Source organism: Mytilus trossulus, chromosome 5 (assembly GCF_036588685.1).
Source record: "Mytilus trossulus isolate FHL-02 chromosome 5, PNRI_Mtr1.1.1.hap1, whole genome shotgun sequence".
In the NCBI taxonomy this organism is placed as follows: Eukaryota; Metazoa; Mollusca; class Bivalvia; order Mytilida; family Mytilidae; genus Mytilus; species Mytilus trossulus.
The window spans coordinates 54,707,830-54,727,996 of NC_086377.1; the positions used below are offsets into that span (position 1 = coordinate 54,707,830).

The 20,167-nt window shown below is 28.7% G+C and overlaps 1 long non-coding RNA gene across 1 annotated transcript; it reads left to right on the plus strand.

The window, feature by feature from the left end:
* The first annotated feature begins 16,398 nt into the window (after positions 1–16,398).
* LOC134719725 (uncharacterized) lies at positions 16,399–19,583 on the plus strand. Its single transcript, XR_010107683.1, has 4 exons — positions 16,399–16,446; positions 17,977–18,051; positions 18,635–18,712; positions 19,538–19,583. It is a non-coding gene; the product is annotated as an uncharacterized LOC134719725 (long non-coding RNA).
* The last annotated feature ends 584 nt before the right edge of the window (positions 19,584–20,167 follow it).

Here is a 20,167-nt window from a genome sequence, read left to right on the forward strand (position 1 = left end):
AATTTACTGAAAAAATGTTATTGAGAAAACGTTGCAATTCTTAAATAAACCTGCGGTTGTTTCAATTTTATTTCTTAAACATTTGTCAATACAAATAAGAGAATTGTCTTCATCAAATGATCGATTTAAGGTAACATCGTTTACAATTGTCAAAAAAAAGGTCAAATTAACAGTAAAACGTTAAAAAATTACCAATAATGGTCAAATCTGAATAAATATCTAAAATGTCGTAAAATTTATTGAAAAAATGTTACTGAGAAAATGATGTAATTTTTAAATAAAGCTGTGGTTTCAATTTTACTTCTAATACATTTGTCAAAACATATAAGAAATTCATCTTGATCAAATTATCGATTTAAGGTAACATCGTTTATAATTGTCAAAAAAAAAGGTCAAATTAACAGTAAAATGTTGAAAAATTACCAAAAAAGTTGAAATCTGAATGAATATTAAAAAAGTAGAAAAAATTACTGAAAAAATGGTGTAATTTTAAAAAAAAGATGTGTTTGTTTCAATTTTACTTCTAATACATTTGTAAATACATATACAAAAATTGTCTCGATCAAATGACCGATTTAAAGTCATGTCGTTTACAAATATCCCAAAAATGTCAATTTTACAGAAAAATATTACAAAATTACCAATAAAGGTCGTTTCTAAATGAATATCAAAAAGTAGTAAAAATTACGAAAAACATTTACTGAGAAAATGGTGTAATTTTAAAATAAAGATGTGGTTGTACTTTTAATACATTTGTCAATACATGTAAAAAAATGTCTTCAAATGACCGATTTAACGTAACATCGTTTACAATTATCAAAAAAAATGTCAAATTAACAGTAAAATGTTGAAATTTACCAATAAAGGTCAAATCTGAATGAATATCAAAAAAGAGAAAAAATTACTGAGAATATGGTGAAATTTTAAAAAAAAAGCTGTGGTTGTTTCAATTTTACTTCTAATACATTTGTCAATACATATTAGAAAATTGTCTTGATTAATGACCGATTTAAAGTCATGTCGTTTACAAATATCTAAAAAAAAAATGTCAAATTAACAGAAAAATATTGCACAATTACCAATAAAGGTCGTTTCTAAATGAATATCAAAAAGTACAAAAAAAACCTGAAAAAATGTTACTGAGAAAATGGTGTAATTTTAAAATAAGATGTGGTTGTTTCAATTTTACTACTAATACATTTGTCAATACATATTATATAATTGTCTTGATCAAATGACCGATTTAAAGTCACATCGTTATCAAATATCCCAAAAATTTCAAATTAACAGAAAAATATTGAAAAATTACCAATCAAGGTCATTTCTAAATGAATATCAAAAAGTAGAAAAAATTACGGAAAAAATATTACTGAGAAAATGGTGTAATTTTAAAATAAAGATGTGGTTGTACTTCAAATACATTTGTCAATACATATTAGAAAATTGTCTTGATCTAATGACCGATTTAAAGTCACATCGTATAAAATTATCCAAAAAAATGTCAAATTTACAGTAAAATGATGAAAAATTATCAATAAAGTTTAAATCTGAATGAATATCAAAAAGTAGAAAAAAATACTGAAAAAATGTTACTGAGAAAATGGTGTAATTTCCAAATAAAGATGTTGTTGTTTCAATTTTACTTCTTATACATTTATCAATACATATTAGAAAATTATCGTGATCAAATGACCGATTTAAAGTAACATCGTATACAATTATCAAAAAAAAAATTCAAATTAACAGTAAAATGTTGAAAAATTACCAATAAAGGTCGTTTCTAAATGAATATCAAAAAGTAGAAAAAATTACGGAAAAAATATTACTGAGAAAATGGTGTAATTTTAAAATAAAGATGTGGTTGTACTTCTGATACGTTTGTCAATACATATAAAAAAAAATTGTCTTCAAATGATCGATTTAACGTAACATCGTTTACAATTATCAAAAAAAATGTCAACTTAACAGTAAAATGTTAAAAAATTACCAATAAATGTTAAATCTGAATGAATATCCAAAATGAAGTAAAAATTACTAACAAAATGTTACTGAGAAAACGTTGCAATTTTTTAAATAAAGATGTGGTTGTTTCAGATTTATTTCTGAAACATTTGTCAATACATATTAGAAAATTGTCTTTATCAAATGACAGATTTAAAGTAACATCATATACAATTTTCCTAAAAAATGTCAAATCAAAAGTAAAATGTTGAAAAATTACCATTAAAGGTTGTTTCTAAATGAATATCAAAAAGTAGAAAAAATTATTGAGAAATTTTAATGAGAAAATGGTGTAATTTTAAAATAAGATGTGGTTGTTTCAATTTTACTACTAATACATTTGTCAATACATATTATATAATTGTCTTGATCAAATGACCGATTTAAAGTCCCATCGTTCACAAATATCCCAAAAATTTCAAATTAACAGAAAAATATTGAAATGTTTCTAAATGAATATCAAAAAGTAGAAAAAATTACGGAAAAAATATTACTGAGAAAATGGTGTAATTTTAAAACAAAGATGTTGTTGTACTTCAAATACATTTGTCAATACATATTAGAAAATTGTTTTGATCAAATGACCGATTTAAAGTCACATCGTATAAAATTATCCAAAAAAATGTCAAATTTACAGTAAAATGTTGAAAAATTATCAGTAAAGGTTAAATCTGAATGAATATCAAAAAGTAGAAAAAAATTCCGAGAAAATGATGTAATTTTTAAATAAAGCTGTGGTTGTTTCAATTTTACTTCTAACACATTTGTCAATACATATACAAAAATTGTCTTCAAATGACCAATTTAAAGTAACATCGTTTACAATTATTCAAAAAAATATCAAATTAACAGTAAAATGTGAAAAAATTACCAATAAAGGTTAAATCTGAGTGAATATCCAAAATGAAGTAAAAATTACTAACAAAATGTTACTGAGAAAACGTTGCAATTTTTAAATAAACCTGTGGTTGTTTCAATTTTACTCCTAATACATTTGTCAATACATATTTGAAAATGTTCTTAATCAAATGACAGATTTAAAGTAACATCATATACAATGATTTCCAAAAAATGTCAAATTAACGGTAAAATGTTGAAAAATTACCCATAAAGGTCGTTTCTAAATGAATATCAAAAAGTAGAAAAAATTACTGAAAAAATGTTACTGAGAAAATGGTGTAATTTTAAAATAAGATGTGGTTGTTTCAATTTATACTTCTAATACATTTGTCAATACATATTAGAAAATTGTCTTGATCAAATGTCCGATTTAAAGTCACATTGTATAAAATTATCCAAAAAAATGTCAAATTTACAGTAAAATGTTGAAAAATTATCAATAAAGGTTAAATCTGAATGAATATCAAAAAGTAGAAAAAAATTCTGAGAAAATGATGTAATTTTTAAATAAAGCTGTGGTTGTTTCGATTTTACTTCTAATACATTTGTCAATACATATACAAAAATTGTCTTCAAATGACCAATTTGTCAATACATATACAAAAATTGTCTTCAAATGACCAATTTAACGTAACATCGTTTACAATTATTCAAAAAAATATCAAATTAACAGTAAAATGTGAAAAAATTACCAATAAAGTTTAAATCTGAATGAATATCCAAAATGAAGTAAAAATTACTAACAACATGTTACTGAGAAAACGTTGCAATTTTTAAATAAACCTGTGGTTGTTTCAATTTTACTCCTAATACATTTGTCAATACATATTAGAAAATGTTCTTAATCAAATGACAGATTTAAAGTAACATCATATACAATGATTTTCAAAAAATGTCAAATTAACGGTAAAATGTTGAAAAATTACCCATAAAGGTCGTTTCTAAATGAATATCAAAAAGTAGAAAAAATTACTGAAAAAATATTACCGAGAAAATGGTGTAATTTTAAAATAAGATGTGATTGTTTCAATTTTTACTTCTAATACATTTGTCAATACATATTAGAAAATTGTCTTGATGAAATGACAGATTTAAAGTCACATCGTGTACAAATATCCAAAAAAAATGTCAAATTAACAGTAAAATATTGAAAAATTACCAACAAAGGTCGTTTCTAAATGAATATCAAAAAGTAGAAAAAATTACGGAAAAAATATTACTGAGAAAATGGTGTTATTTTAAAATAAAGATGTGGTTGTACTTCTGATACATTTGTCAATACATATAAAAAAAAATTGTCTTCAAATGATCGATTTAACGTAACATCGTTAACAATTATCAAAAAAAATGTCAACTTAACAGTAAAATGTTAAAAAAATTACCAATAAAGGTCAAATCTGAATGAATATCCGAAACGAAGTAAAAATTACTAACAAAATATTACTGGGAAAACGTTGCAATTTTTAAATAAAGCTGTGGTTGTTTCAGTTTTATTTCTAAAACATTTGTCAATACATATTAGAAAATTGTCGTGATGAAATGACAGATTTAAAGTCACATCGTTTACAAATATCCAAAAAAAATGTCAAATTAACAGTAAAATATTGAAAAATTACCAATAAAGGTCGTTTCTAAATGAATATTAAAGAGTAAAAAAAATTACGGAAAAAATATTACTGAGAAAATGGTGTAATTTTAAAATAAAGATGTGGTTGTACTTCTAATACATCTGTCAATACATATAAAAAAATTGTCTTCAAATGATCGATTTAACGTAACATCGTTTACAATTATCAAAAAAATGTCAAATTAACAGTAAAATGTTAAAAAATTACCAATAAAGGTCAAATCTGAATGAATATCAAAAAAGAGAAAAAATTACTGAGAATAAGGTGAAATTTAAAAAAAAAAGCTGTGGTTGTTTCAATTTTACTTCTAATACATTTGTCAATACATATTAGAAAATTGTCTTGATTAATGACCGATTTAAAGTCATGTCGTTTACAAATATCTAAAAAAAAATGTCAAATTAACAGAAAAATATTGCACAATTACCAATAAAGGTCGTTTCTAAATGAATATCAAAAAGTACAAAAAAAACCTGAAAAAATGTTACTGAGAAAATGGTGTAATTTTAAAATAAGATGTGGTTGTTTCAATTTTACTACTAATACATTTGTCAATACATATTATATAATTGTCTTGATCAAATGACCGATTTAAAGTCACATCGTTATCAAATATCCAAAAAATTTCAAATTAACAGAAAAATATTGAAAAATTACCAATAAAGGTCGTTTCTAAATGAATATTAAAGAGTAGAAAAAATTACGGAAAAAATATTACTGAGAAAATGGTGTAATTTTAAAATAAAGATGTGGTTGTACTTCTAATACATCTGTCAATACATATAAAAAAATTGTCTTCAAATGATCGATTTAACGTAACATCGTTTACAATTATCCAAAAAATGTCAAATTAACAGTAAAATGTTAAAAAATTACCAATAAAGGTTAAATCTGAATGAATAACCAAAATGAAGTAAACATTACTAACAAAATGTTACTGAGAAAACGTTGCAATTTTTTAAATAAAGATGTGGTTGTTTCAGATTTATTTCTGAAACATTTGTCAATACATATTAGAAAATTGTCTTGATGAAATGTAAGATTTAAAGTCACATCGTTTACAAATATCCAAAAAAAATGTCAAATTAACAGTAAAATATTGAAAAATTACCAATAAAGGTCGTTTCTAAATGAATATTAAAAAGTAGAAAAAATTACGGAAAGAATATTACTGAGAAAATGGTGTAATTTTAAAATAAAGATGTGGTTGTACTTCTAATACATCTGTCAATACATATAAAAAAAAATTGTCTTCAAATGATCGATTTAACGTAACATCGTTTACAATTATCAAAAAAAATGTCAAATTAACAGTAAAATGTTAATAAATTACCAATAAAGGTTAAATCTGAATGAATATCCAAAATGAAGTAAAAATTACTAACAAAATGTTACTGAGAACACGTTGCAATTTTTTAAATAAAGATGTGGTTGTTTCAGATTTATTTCTGAAACATTTGTCAATACATATTAGAAAATTGCCTTAATCAAATGACAGATTTAAAGTAACATCGTATACAATTTTCCCAAAAAATGTCAAATCAAAAGTAAAATGTTGAAAAATTACCAATAAAGGCTGTTTCTAAATGAATATCAAAAAGTAGAAAAAATTACTGAAAAAATGTTACTGAAAAAATTACGGAAAAAATATTACTGAGAAAATGGTGTAATTTTAAAATAAAGATGTGGTTGTACTTCAAATACATTTGTCAATACATATTAGAAAATTGTCTTGATCAAATGACCGATTTAAAGTCACATTGTATAAAATTATCCAAAAAAATGTCAAATTTACAGTAAAATGTTGAAAAATTATCAATAAAGGTTAAATCTGAATGAATATCAAAAAGTAGAAAAAAATTCTGAGAAAATGATGTAATTTTTAAATAAAGCTGTGGTTGTTTCAATTTTACTTCTAATACATTTGTCAATACATATACAAAAATTGTCTTCAAATGACCAATTTAACGTAACATCGTTTACAATTATTCAAAAAAATATCAAATTAACAGTAAAATGTGAAAAAATTACCAATAAAGGTTAAATCTGAATGAATATCCAAAATGAAGTAAAAATTACTAACAAAATGTTACTGAGAAAACGTTGCAATTTTTAAATAAACCTGTGGTTGTTTCAATTTTACTCCTAATACATTTGTCAATACATATTAGAAAATGTTCTTAATCAAATGACAGATTTAAAGTAACATCATATACAATATTTTCCAAAAAATGTCAAATTAACGGTAAAATGTTGAAAAATGTTCCTTCATCCAAGCATATCTTGGATGTGCAGGATGAAGGTCATTCTTAGAATATGAGCCTGAGGCTCGAAAGTAATAAATTAGCTTAACTTCTCTATGAGGGATGAAGTTAACATGTAATATCTCTGTTTAAAGAAACGAACTATAGCCATCGGACTATAGATAGCCAGTGACCTTGACCCTAGTATATAAGCACCTGTTCCATAATAACTCGTCATAATTTAAAGCAAGTTTGTGTCGACCAAAAAACCCATAAGAAAAGGGTGGGTCTAACTCATAATCCCTAGGGTGGGAATTAATTACTTTCGAGCCTCAGGCTCATATTCTAAGAATGACCTTCATCCTGCACATCCAAGATATGCTTGGATGAAGGAACATTCTTATTCATATTTCGCCTTCGGTCTCAAGTAATAAATTAGCTTGTTTAAAGTGTAGACACAAACTAAAAACAAAAGCATACAAATGCAACATTTAATAAAGCTTAAACAAATACAAGATCAAGCATTAATAACTGCAGAAGCAAAGTCTGTATTGCCAATATCATTAAATTCTCTGTTATAAAACTTATAAAATGTATTAGCACATGTCCAATTAGCTGTTGCCATAATGTCTTTCACAGAACATCCAGAAGCTAACGCAGCTGAAGTAGAGGCACCTCTAAATGAATGTGCCTTGAAAATGTTAATATCTATGCCCGCTAAAAGTAACACGGTTTTTAACCATCTAGATAACGTAGAAGTAGAAACTTTACGAAAAGTTGCATAAGAAATGAATAAACTAGAAGTCTTCCTGACATCTCTTGTACGTAAAACATAATTAATCAATGTCTTCACCACGCAAAGTTCTGGTTTAACAAAACGCTTAAACACCACATTAGGCAGACTAAAACCAGGTCTAGTAGTTTTCATAAGTTCCTGTATATGAAACACTATAATCCCTTGTCTTTGACTAAAAGACATAAAATTTAAATCTAGTGCTGATATAGATTGTGCTCTAGCAGCTGTGGTCAAAGCAACTAAAGCTACAAGTTTAAAAGTCAAATTTTTCAATGTTAAATCCTCCAATGGATATAAAGAACTCAAGAACGAAAGTACTAAATTTACATCCCAAGTGAAAGAGTATCTTGCTCTTGGCGGATTCAGGTTAAAGCAACCTTTCAACATACGTTCAACAAAAACAAATTTAGTAACCTCTACTCCAAAAAAGGATAAAGTCTGTGTCAACATTGACCGAGTAGTATTTAACACTGAATATGAAAAGTTACTGTTTTTCAAAAAAATTAAATAATCTATTACATCCTTTTCAGATGGTCGAAAATAATTGGTTTTCCTTTGAACACACCAAATAACGAATTTTCTCCAAGAATATTGGTATTGCTTGATTGTAGAAGGTCTCCAAGATGCAATGATGACATCTGCAGATGATTCTGAAAATCCTCTATCAAGTAACGATTTCCGGATACAATACACACGGTTAAACTTAGTCTCTTCCTTAATGGATGGCATTCTCCTGTATGCGGCATCATTACTTAATCTTTGTGTTGAGGCAGTCTAACTGGCAAAGAAATTAACATTGGTATTAGTAAAGAAAACCAACTTTGTGCAGGCCAAAATGGAATAATCAAAATAGCCTTCTCAACCTTGTCACTTAAAATTTTCATTAAAATTTTCCCCAACAAAGTAAAAGGTGGGAAAATATATGGTCTAAAATTAGACCATGAAATAGTAAAAGCATCAACATAAGTAGCTTGTGGGTCAAATGACCATGATGCAAATCTAGGGACCTGAAAATTCAAACGTGAAGCAAACAAATCAACGTTTGGAACAAAAATGTTTACAAATTCTATCAAATATTTCTACTTTCAATTGCCACTCTGTGGAATCTGTAAAATTTCTAGACATATGATCAGCATCAAAATTTTCTATTCCAGGAATATACTGAGCTGTGATAAAAATATCTCTTTCTGAACACCAAGCCCAAATCTCTGCAGCAAGCCTGTCAAGTGACAATGAGGCCATGCCTCCCATTTCATTAATATAAGCTACTGCAGTAGTATTGTCTGATCGTATACCAATATGGCATGACTCTTTGTGACTAAAAAATGCTCTTAAAGAGAAAAATATAGCCAACAATTCTAAGAAGTTTATATGAAAAGAGCGTTCTGACAAGCTCCATCTACCACCAGCAAATTGTCCTTCAAAATTAGTTCCCCAACCTTCTAATGAAGCGTCTGTTTCAATCCAAAAGTTAATTTGTATGGGTCTTATCAGTTTTCCATTCTCAGATCTTAAATTGTTAACCCACCAAAAGATTTCAGTTCTTGACTCTTGTGTGATAAAAATTTTTGAGTCAAAATCACCATGACAACTATTCAGTGCTCCCACTTTATTTCTCTCCATGTTTCTGTAATGAAGTGGTCCCACAGATACTGCATTAAAAGCATGTACCACAAGACCAATAAATGATGCAAAGCATCTTACAGTAACACACTTCTGTTGAAGAATAGTTTTCCCAAGGGAGATAATTTTATTCAATTTCTCATCTGTCAGAAAAATCTTAAATAACTCAGTATCAATAATGAGACCAAAGAAAACAATGCGTTTTGAAGGAATAAGGACAGACTTCTTATAATTAATTCTGAAACCAAGTTCATCAAGCTTCTGCACCATTTTTTCTGTATTTACAATACAACTTTCTAAATTCTGATCCATAACAAGAGAATCATCAATGTAATAAATACATCTAATGCCATTTTTCCGAAAAAATGCATAAACAGGTTTTAAAACCTTAGTAAAAACTCTTGGTGCAGAAGCCAATCCAAAACAAAGAACCTGAAATTCATATAAATGTCCTTTCCACATGAAACGCAAATATCTCTTAAAATCATTATTTATACTTATACTAAAATAAGCATCTGTGAGATCTATGGATGTTAGATAATCATCCTTCTGAATTACATCTAAAACAAATGATAAATGTTCTTGTTTAAAATGATGATAAGCCACAAAATTGTTTAAATATTTTAAATTGATAACAGGCCTTGAAGACCCATCTTTCTTAGGAACTAAGAAAATATTGGAAATAAACTGGTTCTCCAATGATTCAACTTTTTTAATAGCTCCCTTAGCCAATAATTTTTGGACTTCTTCTGAAATAATTTCAATCTTGTGAACAGGGAAATGTATTTCATGCATAAAAGATGAAGCTTGTGGCTCAACATCAAATTCAATTTTATAACCATTTCTAACTGTATCTAATATCCATAGATCACTTGTAATACTTTCCCATACGGGATAATTAAGTTCTCTCACCTTAACTATTGTCGATAATGGTTGTTCTGGTTGAACCCTCTCTGAGAGTTGTGACCTCTTTGGGACCCTCTGTTCCCTGTCTGGAAACCTCTCCCTCTGCCTCTTAGGGAGGGGAATTGTCGTCCGCCCTGTCGACCGACAGGGCCTCTGGAGTTTAAAGACTGATAATGGTCTCTACTAAAGTTGCTTGGAGCACTAAAGTTGTTGGACCTAGATCCTCTACCTAGGAATCTAGGACTAGCTATTGGAATCTTGGTGTAGTCACCAAGTTCCTTCATCTGCTTCATGCAGTCAGCCCCAAAGAGTGATGAATCCACCGGTACATCAGAATTACATATAGGTTTAAACTTGTCATTAAAATAAGGTCTAAGTGCTGAGCGTCTCCTCTGTGTCAGAGAGAGAAAACCATGGCCTAACAAACAAATAGAGTCAGACAAAAGCTTTCTAGTGTTGTCGACATTTAAAGGCTCATTCCTACAGCACTGATTGGCCAACTGAACAATAGGGGTCAACCCCTTAACAAAATATCTTTGAGTTTCTTGCATTTTGGAATCAACAGTGTGGGCCTGTCTAGGCAAAGCGGTCCAAATCTCCTTATTGACCCTAGGAACACAAAGGTTCTCACAATTTTCTGGCCGTAAATATCTCTCCTCGATCAATTTAATACTCTCGTAATTTGATTTAACCGACATTGCAGCATTAACAGCCTTTGAAAGCCCAGAAGATAATTTTGGCCCAGTCTTCTCTTCAGTATTCAACTGTGGGATTTCCCAATCAAAATCATATTGTTAACCCTGTTCAACAACAGGTTGAGAAAGTGGTACATTAACCTCACTAAGAGGAGCCCTAAAGGCATTAGAAAACCCTAGGGCTGGGTCAAAAGAAGTGTCAAAATCAACTGGTGCTGGACTGTCATCAGCCCTAGCAGAGACTCCAGAAGGAGGTAAATATACTGGATCCTCCAAGTAATCCATATCAAAATCCTGAACAGAATCTGTATTTAAATTAGCATCTAAAGGCAAAATTTGAGTGTTAGAGGATACAGCAGCAGGGTTCACAACCTCTGCTTGAATGGAAGACTGTGAAACTGTCTCACACCTAGGGGCCCTTACAGGCTCTTTCCCATAATTATTAATAAATCCTCTAAAAAGATGAGTCAAAGTGTCAATTGACTTGCCCATTGTAGATATGCCCATTTTATCCCTCAACACTGATAATTCCTCAGGAGATAAATCCTCAACTCTAGGAGATTTAGTGGCTTTACTAGTAGCACTAGTAGCCTTAGCTTTCCTTTTTAACTTACCAACCAGAAAAACTAAAACTATTAAGAAAAATAACTGTGAAGTAAATGGTCACTTCACCCCTCTAGAAAAATAATGACGAGTTATTATGGAACAGGTGCTTATATACTAGGGTCAAGGTCACTGGCTATCTATAGTCCGATGGCTATAGTTCGTTTCTTTAAACAGAGATATTACATGTTAACTTCATCCCTCATAGAGAAGTTAAGCTAATTTATTACTTGAGACCGAAGGCGAAATATGAATAAGAATTACCCATAAAGGTCGTTTCTAAATGAATATCAAAAAGTAGAAAAAATTACTGAGAAAATGGTGTAATTTTAAAATAAGATGTGGTTGTTTCAATTTTTACTTCTAATACATTTGTCAATACATATTAGAAAATTGTCTTGATGAAATGACAGATTTAAAGTCACATCGTTTACAAATATCCAAAAAAAATGTCAAATTAACAGTAAAATATTGAAAAATTACCAACAAAGGTCGTTTCTAAATGAATATCAAAAAGTAGAAAAAATTACGGAAAAATATATTACTGAGAAAATGGTGTAATTTTAAAATAAAGATGTGGTTGTACTTCTGATACATTTGTCAATACATATAAAAAAAAAATGTCTTCAAATGATCGATTTAACGTAACATCGTTAACAATTATCAAAAAAAATGTCAACTTAACAGTAAAATGTTAAAAAATTACCAATAAAGGTCAAATCTGAATGAATATCCGAAACGAAGTAAAAATTACTAACAAAATATTACTGAGAAAACGTTGCAATTTTTAAATAAAGCTGTGGTTGTTTCAGTTTTATTTCTAAAACATTTGTCAATACATATTAGAAAATTGTCGTGATGAAATGACAGATTTAAAGTCACATCGTTTACAAATATCCAAAAAAAATGTCAAATTAACAGTAAAATATTGAAAAATTACCAATAAAGGTCGTTTCTGAATGAATATTAAAGAGTAGAAAAAATTACGGAAAAAATATTACTGAGAAAATGGTGTAATTTTAAAATAAAGATGTGGTTGTACTTCTAATACATCTGTCAATACATATAAAAAAATTGTCTTCAAATGATCGATTTAACGTAACATCGTTTACAATTATCAAAAAAATGTCAAATTAACAGTAAAATGTTAAAAAATTACCAATAAAGGTTAAATCTGAATGAATAACCAAAATGAAGTAAACATTACTAACAAAATGTTACTGAGAAAACGTTGCAATTTTTTAAATAAAGATGTGGTTGTTTCAGATTTATTTCTGAAACATTTGTCAATACATATTAGAAAATTGTCTTAATCAAATGACAGATTTAAAGTAACATCGTATACAATTTTCCTAAAAAATGTCAAATCAAAAGTAAAATGTTGAAAAATTACCAATAAAGGTTGTTTTTTAAGAGCTGATCTCAGAGAAAACCATGCAAAATTTGAAAAATTGTCCAGAAGCAACTATTGAGATTTGTTTTTTTGTGTTGTTGGTGACTCAGCATCACTTTGAAAGTGTTTCAAATTATGCCTGTTTGTACTATTTTTAGTAACACGTGTTTCTATTTTTAGCAAATGGGAAATCCGAAAATCTTTGAAATTTCATCGAAATCGCACAATTTTTGAACCAAGAAAAAATATTATTTTGACATTATATAATGATAGATTCTATGATAGAATCACAAAATGTATGTTACAGATTAATAAAAACTCATTGTTTTGCCTGTTGTGTGAAAATTGGAACTTTGCCAATATTTGGAAGTTGTGTCAGTTTAGAGAAGTGCATACGAGAGGTGTTTTCTGAGACTCGTTTCTGTCAAAGTAACGCTTTAAATATTAATATTTTTGGCTAGAAGGGGTCATTATGTGATAAATTATTGATGTTTAATAGCTTTTGCTGGTGATTTGATTATAGGCTGTATTTTGTACAGGTTAAGTTTCAAGGGAATTGATGCGAAATACATGAAATTTAAAGGATGTTTTTAACACAATCTATGATATTAGCTGATTTTTTTAGCCATACGTTTCAAAATGTTTCAAAAAATAATCCCATAAACATTTCACTAGGATTTTTTTTATTTAAAGCAGAAAAAAAAATTTTAAGAAAAAAATTGCCATTAAAATTTTATGGTTTGTGGTAAAAAACACATTTTTCATCCAATTTATCAAATCTTTTCATTAGAAATGTTAATTAATGACAAAGGATTGTTTAAAGGGTTTATTCTTTGTTTAAATACTTTCCTCACGATCGAACCTTAAAGATATCCCAACTACATGGGGATCTTTTAAAGAAAGTTATCTTAGAGTTATCGCCCCTAATATAACTTCTTCAAAAAAGAAGTAACGTAAAGCAGATTAGTTGAGAAAGCCAAAGTTATCACAGATGATGAAAGTATTTACAATTATACATATAGAGAGACTATCTACACAGTAAAACATAGATAATGGTATTATACTAATATGTCACAACAATGTTCCTTCAAAAATAATTCTCCCTGTGGTAGCTCCCAATATTATGCTTCATCTGAGGAGGTCATACACATTTTGAAATGTGAGAAGCCAGTATCACAGCATCTTCGTGGGTTATCCTGTGACACAGATTTACAGATACCAGAGGGCCTTCTTATTTTGTATAGATATGGGCATTTTTCACTGGATTCCTCTACTCTAGAGAAGTATATTTGTCCCAAGCATAGGGACAATCTGGGGATTTATTGGAGAAGACAACAAAGAAGATGCCAGTCAACATTCCACCCAACAAAAAGCCATGCTAAAGTTGAAAGAGGTATCCAGGTACAAGTTGCAAAAGAAATATGGATGGAAAGTGGAGTCTATATTCCTATTGGTGCAGGTAAGGATAAATATTTTCATGTGAATTATATGAACATCACTCAGTGATCAGGTGATGACCTCAGTGTACATATTAGTCCAAATAATTATGACGTCTGGCAAGGCTTTTTTAATTTTTTTCTGGGAAGCCTTTGTCGTAGGAAGGCGTCCTAGAAAACAAAAAAATAGCCTTGCCAGACGTCATAATTATTTGGACTATGTACATGTACATATATGATACATGTACATGTATGTCTCCATTATATATAAATTATTAAATAGCATGCAAAAGTTGTATACATAGACTAAACACAAAAAGTATAGAATGTCAGGTGTAAAGACTTCCTCCCAGAATGATTGTCTTTCTTCTTATGCTGTTTTATTATGCATGTTATATGAGGAGTGTACAATTTTGTTACAAGTGAATTGACAGCTCTGCACTCTTGTCCTGAAGGCTAAAAATGCTAAATTGCTACATGTAAATACAAATGTTTATAATCAAAGGTGCAATCAGAATAAAAGAATAACCATGATAACTAGGCCTTTGAGGCATATAACTTGTATAACATAATAGATTTGAAATGTAAAAGTTTTTTTTTATTTAACCTTTAATGTCATGAATGTGATTAGGGAACAGTATACTGTCAACCTTGCAAATTTTATACATGTAGGCTAGCTCTGTACATGTATCTATCATAATTATTATTTAGAAGTAGGATTTACCCATACATTTTGTAAATGTGACTTATATACATTGTACAATGTAGTTGTGTTTTTTTTAAACTGGACAAAACACAACAAACAATAATATTATTATTTCACAAATGACACAGCCCTGGTAAAGCCAAGGGATTAATAAAAATCAGTTACAGACTGACAGCTAATAATTACAACAATAAACATGTTCAATGTACATGTATATTTAGTATACATGTATTATCATTGGTCAGAATCAGAGCCTGGTGCACAACCATATAAATAATGGATTCCCCAAATAATAAAATTACATTACAGATGTTTATACATGTATATGCATCTATTATTACAGCTAGTTTCCTAATGCATGTAAAGCAAAACTTTGGTTGGCTTGCTTGCTATGTTTGTAAAATTCTTTGAACAAGATTTGTAAATAAGATTGACCATGTTGACATCTTTAAACAATACATGTACAATGATATAGGCATAGTTTAACCTGTGTACATACTATATTTGAATTTAATTGGGTGTTATCCTAATGATTGTACATTATAAAAACAAAGCAAGCTATCTAAAGTCCTGCTCTATATACATGTATGCTGTAGGAAATTAGCTGTAAATTATTTACTTTTATTTACTTGTAATTGTGATATAAAACAGTAAAAAAACTGTTATTTTGATATTTGAAGAAGAATACATACTTTGATCTATGTTTATCAGAGGCTCCTGACTTTGGACAGGCACTTAAATGGGGCGTGGTTAAAAATGTTTATGAGATCTCGGTCAACACTCCCCTATACATGTACCTCTGGCCAATGTAAACGCATAACAATACACACATTATAATTCATTTCAAGAGAAGTCTTGAGTCAGATGTCAGAATTATTAATGGAAGTCATACTTAGAACTCCAAATTGTTCACAAGAAACTAAAATTAAAAAATAATACTTGTATAATCCATTTTTTTATTTTCAATATACATGTAAATGTTACTATGTATGATAACAATAAGGAATAGACCACTGACTTAAGTATCTTAAGTTCCTCCTCCATAGATTAGGGTTTGGGATGGATTGGCATTGAGTGAAGGGGTATATATTGAAAATCAATATTCCTTTTCAACAATGTTTAACGTGTTTGAATAGTCAAGCTTATATACATGTATTTCAAGTGGCAATGGCAACAACAAATTATTTCCATTCTTGTTACACACTTGCTTCCCTAATTTTTTTTTACATAATCCCCTCAACCCCTTCCCTTTTCCTTGTTATTTTTACACAAATGTATTATTAGAAAATTTATGAAATGGTGGTGTTTAGATTAATTTTAATTAATGTAGAAATCGACAAATTACAATAACCTGTTTAAACAAATATTGTTCTTTTTTATATTTATCATATTCATACATTGTCATATAAAACAACAAAAATGTTTTGAAATTTTTTTCAGGAATTTGTAATGCATGCAGGCGGACCACATTTGCCAAGATCTGAAGAAGGCAAAAAAATCATACAGAGAGATATAGGTAATATATTTTATTGATTTTTTTAACAAAATGTTAAATTTATATTCCAACCTATATTGAAGGTCGGAATATGTCTACAGCTAATGTTATATTTAAACATGGGATGATGTGGAATGATTGCCAATCAGACCACTCCCCCCAAATACCAAATGATGTTATGGTTACAATTAACAATTTTAGGTCAATGTATGGCCTTCAACATACTAGAGTAACACACGAGTATCTTTTAAAAAATGAAGATGAACCACAATGTGTTCCTTGCAACTGCAAGTATACTATTAAACATGTTTTAATTAATTGTATTGACTTTGCTGATATTCGTAAGAAGCATTTCAATGTCAATAATATGTATGATTTATTTAATGATGTTCCATTTACAAATATTGTTGCTTTTTTAAAAGAAATTGGAATTTATTATAAAATATAAAAATGTTATTATATTTAAATCGATTTTAATTTTTATCACGTTATTTTACTGTTGATTTTTATTTGTATATACTCAATTTGCTTTAGTCAATAATTTTAGTATATTGAAGGACTTTTTGTCTTATTTTAAAATATGCTTTAAATTGTAAAAATATTCGAATTAGCTCTCGCCGCGATATAGCCTTTTTGTGCTAATGCGGCGTAAAGCAACCAACAATCAATCAATCAATCAACAATGGAAAAACCTTGACCACATAGTATCTATTTTAAAGAAGTAAAAGGTCCAGGAAAGAACAAATGTAATGTAATTCAACAGAGATTTAAGTCATGTAGATAAAATAAAACCATAAAAACTGCATGTCTTCTGTTTGTTCCATAAGGCATGTAAGGTTGCTGTCTTACTGTAATTATAATACTTATATCCCTTTTGGTGGTTTGTGAATAAAAAGGCAACATTTTGTAAAGTTCCTAGTTTCATTGATAAACAAAATAATAAAATAAATGTAATTGATAATAGTGAGAAATAATTTAAATGTACATGTATCTTGAAGAATGAATCACCATCTATATCATCTTTTAAATTATTTTTTGTTCAGTATCAATAATCATTAAATTATTTCTTCTAAATATATAAAGTGGCAGAAACAAGAGTTTTTCCCAAATATCTTGGAAGATAAGTTTGCTAATTTTTCTTTCATGATTTGAAAAAAAAATCTTTTACACACTGATCCTTCAACTCTTTAATGTTTAGAAAATTCTCATTTTTAAACTTTCTAATCAGGCCAATCCAGTCATCACTTTGTCCTATACAAATTTTGTTTCCTTACCAACCTTTTTATTATGTCTCAAAATGCCTATCCTGATTTTATTAAACAGACAGATTTGATAGTAAATTTATGACAAAACTCTCAAAATTGCACTTTCTGAATGAAATCAAGATTAAAAAGAACCTTAATACAGAACAGTTTGAATTATAATATATGTATAACGTTCACCAATTATATTATAATTGTTAAAAAGCTTCTGAGATATACATGATATAGACCTAACTGAATAAATACAGTGAATGAAAATCCTTAATATTTTGTTCTTTATCTTTTTTAGATCAGTTCATGAGATTTTCAGCATGCAGCAAGACCTATTCATTGCCGGAAGATTCATTTTCGCAGACTTCAAATGGTAATTAACATATAACAATAAATAACACTTAGGACAGTTTATTCATTCAAATTCAAACCAGATGCTCTGCAGGGTGCAGCTTTATACGACTGCAGAGGTCAAACCCTGCAAAGTTTGGCAAGTAAGGACACAACATTCAAGCTTGATACAGCAATACATGTATATGTATTGTGATTAAATAGTTGACAAAGAATATGTTTCTGAACTTTAATGAATGTGGTCTAAGAACCTAAAAAAAATAATTGGATTTTTCCATTATATGGTCCAATACCAAAAATCTAAATTATACGATAACCATGATAAATGGTATATTTCTTTAAAAATGAGTGATTGTCAGTAAGGCTATGCCATAATTGTCTTTTGGCTTTTACAATAACATTGATATTTAATGCTCACAGATGTTAATTAATATCAATGAGAAATTATTATGAACAACAATTTATATAAAAATATATTTTCAAAAAGGTTTCTAAACAATTTGAAATATTTTTCTTTCTAATGGCAAAAATTACCTGACAGTTGGGAAAATTTGTTGTCATTTGATCAAGTATTGTTGGTGATATGATATTCTTTTTTATTTCAGGCCAAGAAATAAATTCCCAAAACATATACAGTATGGATACAGAGGAAAGTCAAAGTGACAAGTTTTCTAGTATTGCAGGTACAGTACTCAACAATTACACATATACATAAGATTAAAATTGGTATATAAAATAAGAAGATGTGGTATGAAATAGCTAATTACACATCTATCCACCATTAATTAAATCAACTATTTCACTAAGCACACAACATCTAGAAGTAAAAGTGAAGACTGGTCGGCTTGGAGTTAGAATATTATGTGTAGGTAAAGTGACATGTCTTCTTGTGGACTGTTACCTTTTGCATTAGAACGTTAAAAATCATACTCAGATTGGTAGTCAGTCTAGTACATAACAGAGTAATATGCATATCAATCGCCACTAAACATTTGAGTTATGAGTTATGCAACTTTATAAACAAAACAATTGCTGAAATTTTAGTTTCCATTCCTTAACTTTAGTTTACATCGACCAAATGTTATGAAACTTATACACAATGCTTATTACATTGTATAACATGATACATATCAAGTTTGAAATTGGTTGGCATCACTTTTACTGTTCTTGAGTTATACCCCTTTATAAACATAAAAATTGCTGAATCAATAAATCAATCATATTTCAATGTAAAAACAAGCCTGGTAGTGACTTTACAAATATGAATATCATAATAATCCTATACATATATAAAGAAAAATTAGTGTAAAGTCACAGAAGTTGTGGCATAATTACCAATGAGACAACTCTCCACAAGAGACCAAAATGACACAGAAATTAATAACTATCGGTCACTGTACGACCTTCAACAATGAGCAATGCCCATTTGGCATAGTCAGCTATAAAATGAATTTAATGACAATGTAAAAAAAAAATCATGCATATATATTTTAAAATTTTAATTACAGGTAATACTCAAAACAGTAGCCAGGATTGGTACGAGTTGCAGAAAACACATTAAGAGAAAAGTTAAATGCAGCAATGAAAATACTTTCTGAATCGTTTGAGCCAATCACTAGCCAATTAACAAAAAAGTGGGAAGAAACAAGTAAGAGTGCAAGATCTTATTATACAAAAAAAGCCCGGGAATGTATCGAACTTGTTCTGAGTATCATGGCACCCTGCCAGGAAGACATTTTATTGGAGAACATACAAATAAATTCTACACAAGAAATCAAATTAGATAACATGACAGCTAGCGTGATGGAAGCATTTCAAAACACTTCTGATAGTAGAACCCAAACCCAAATTCTTTCCATAATTGTAAACAATCACACAAAGACAGAGCTGCAAACCTTGATTCCAGGACTTACCATCAACAAGATAGATAATGCTAGAAAACATGCACTTGTTAGTGGACCTGGAACTATTCTAAATCAACCTAAAATTTACCGGATGAAATTATCAAAGCCAAAAGTGAGTCACTTTGTTGAATTTATTCTCAATCCCATTTACTCTAACATTGTTGGAGTTGGAGAAACAATACTAAAAATGTCATCTAAAGAAAAGATAAAGGTTCCTAAAGTCATAAGAAATGT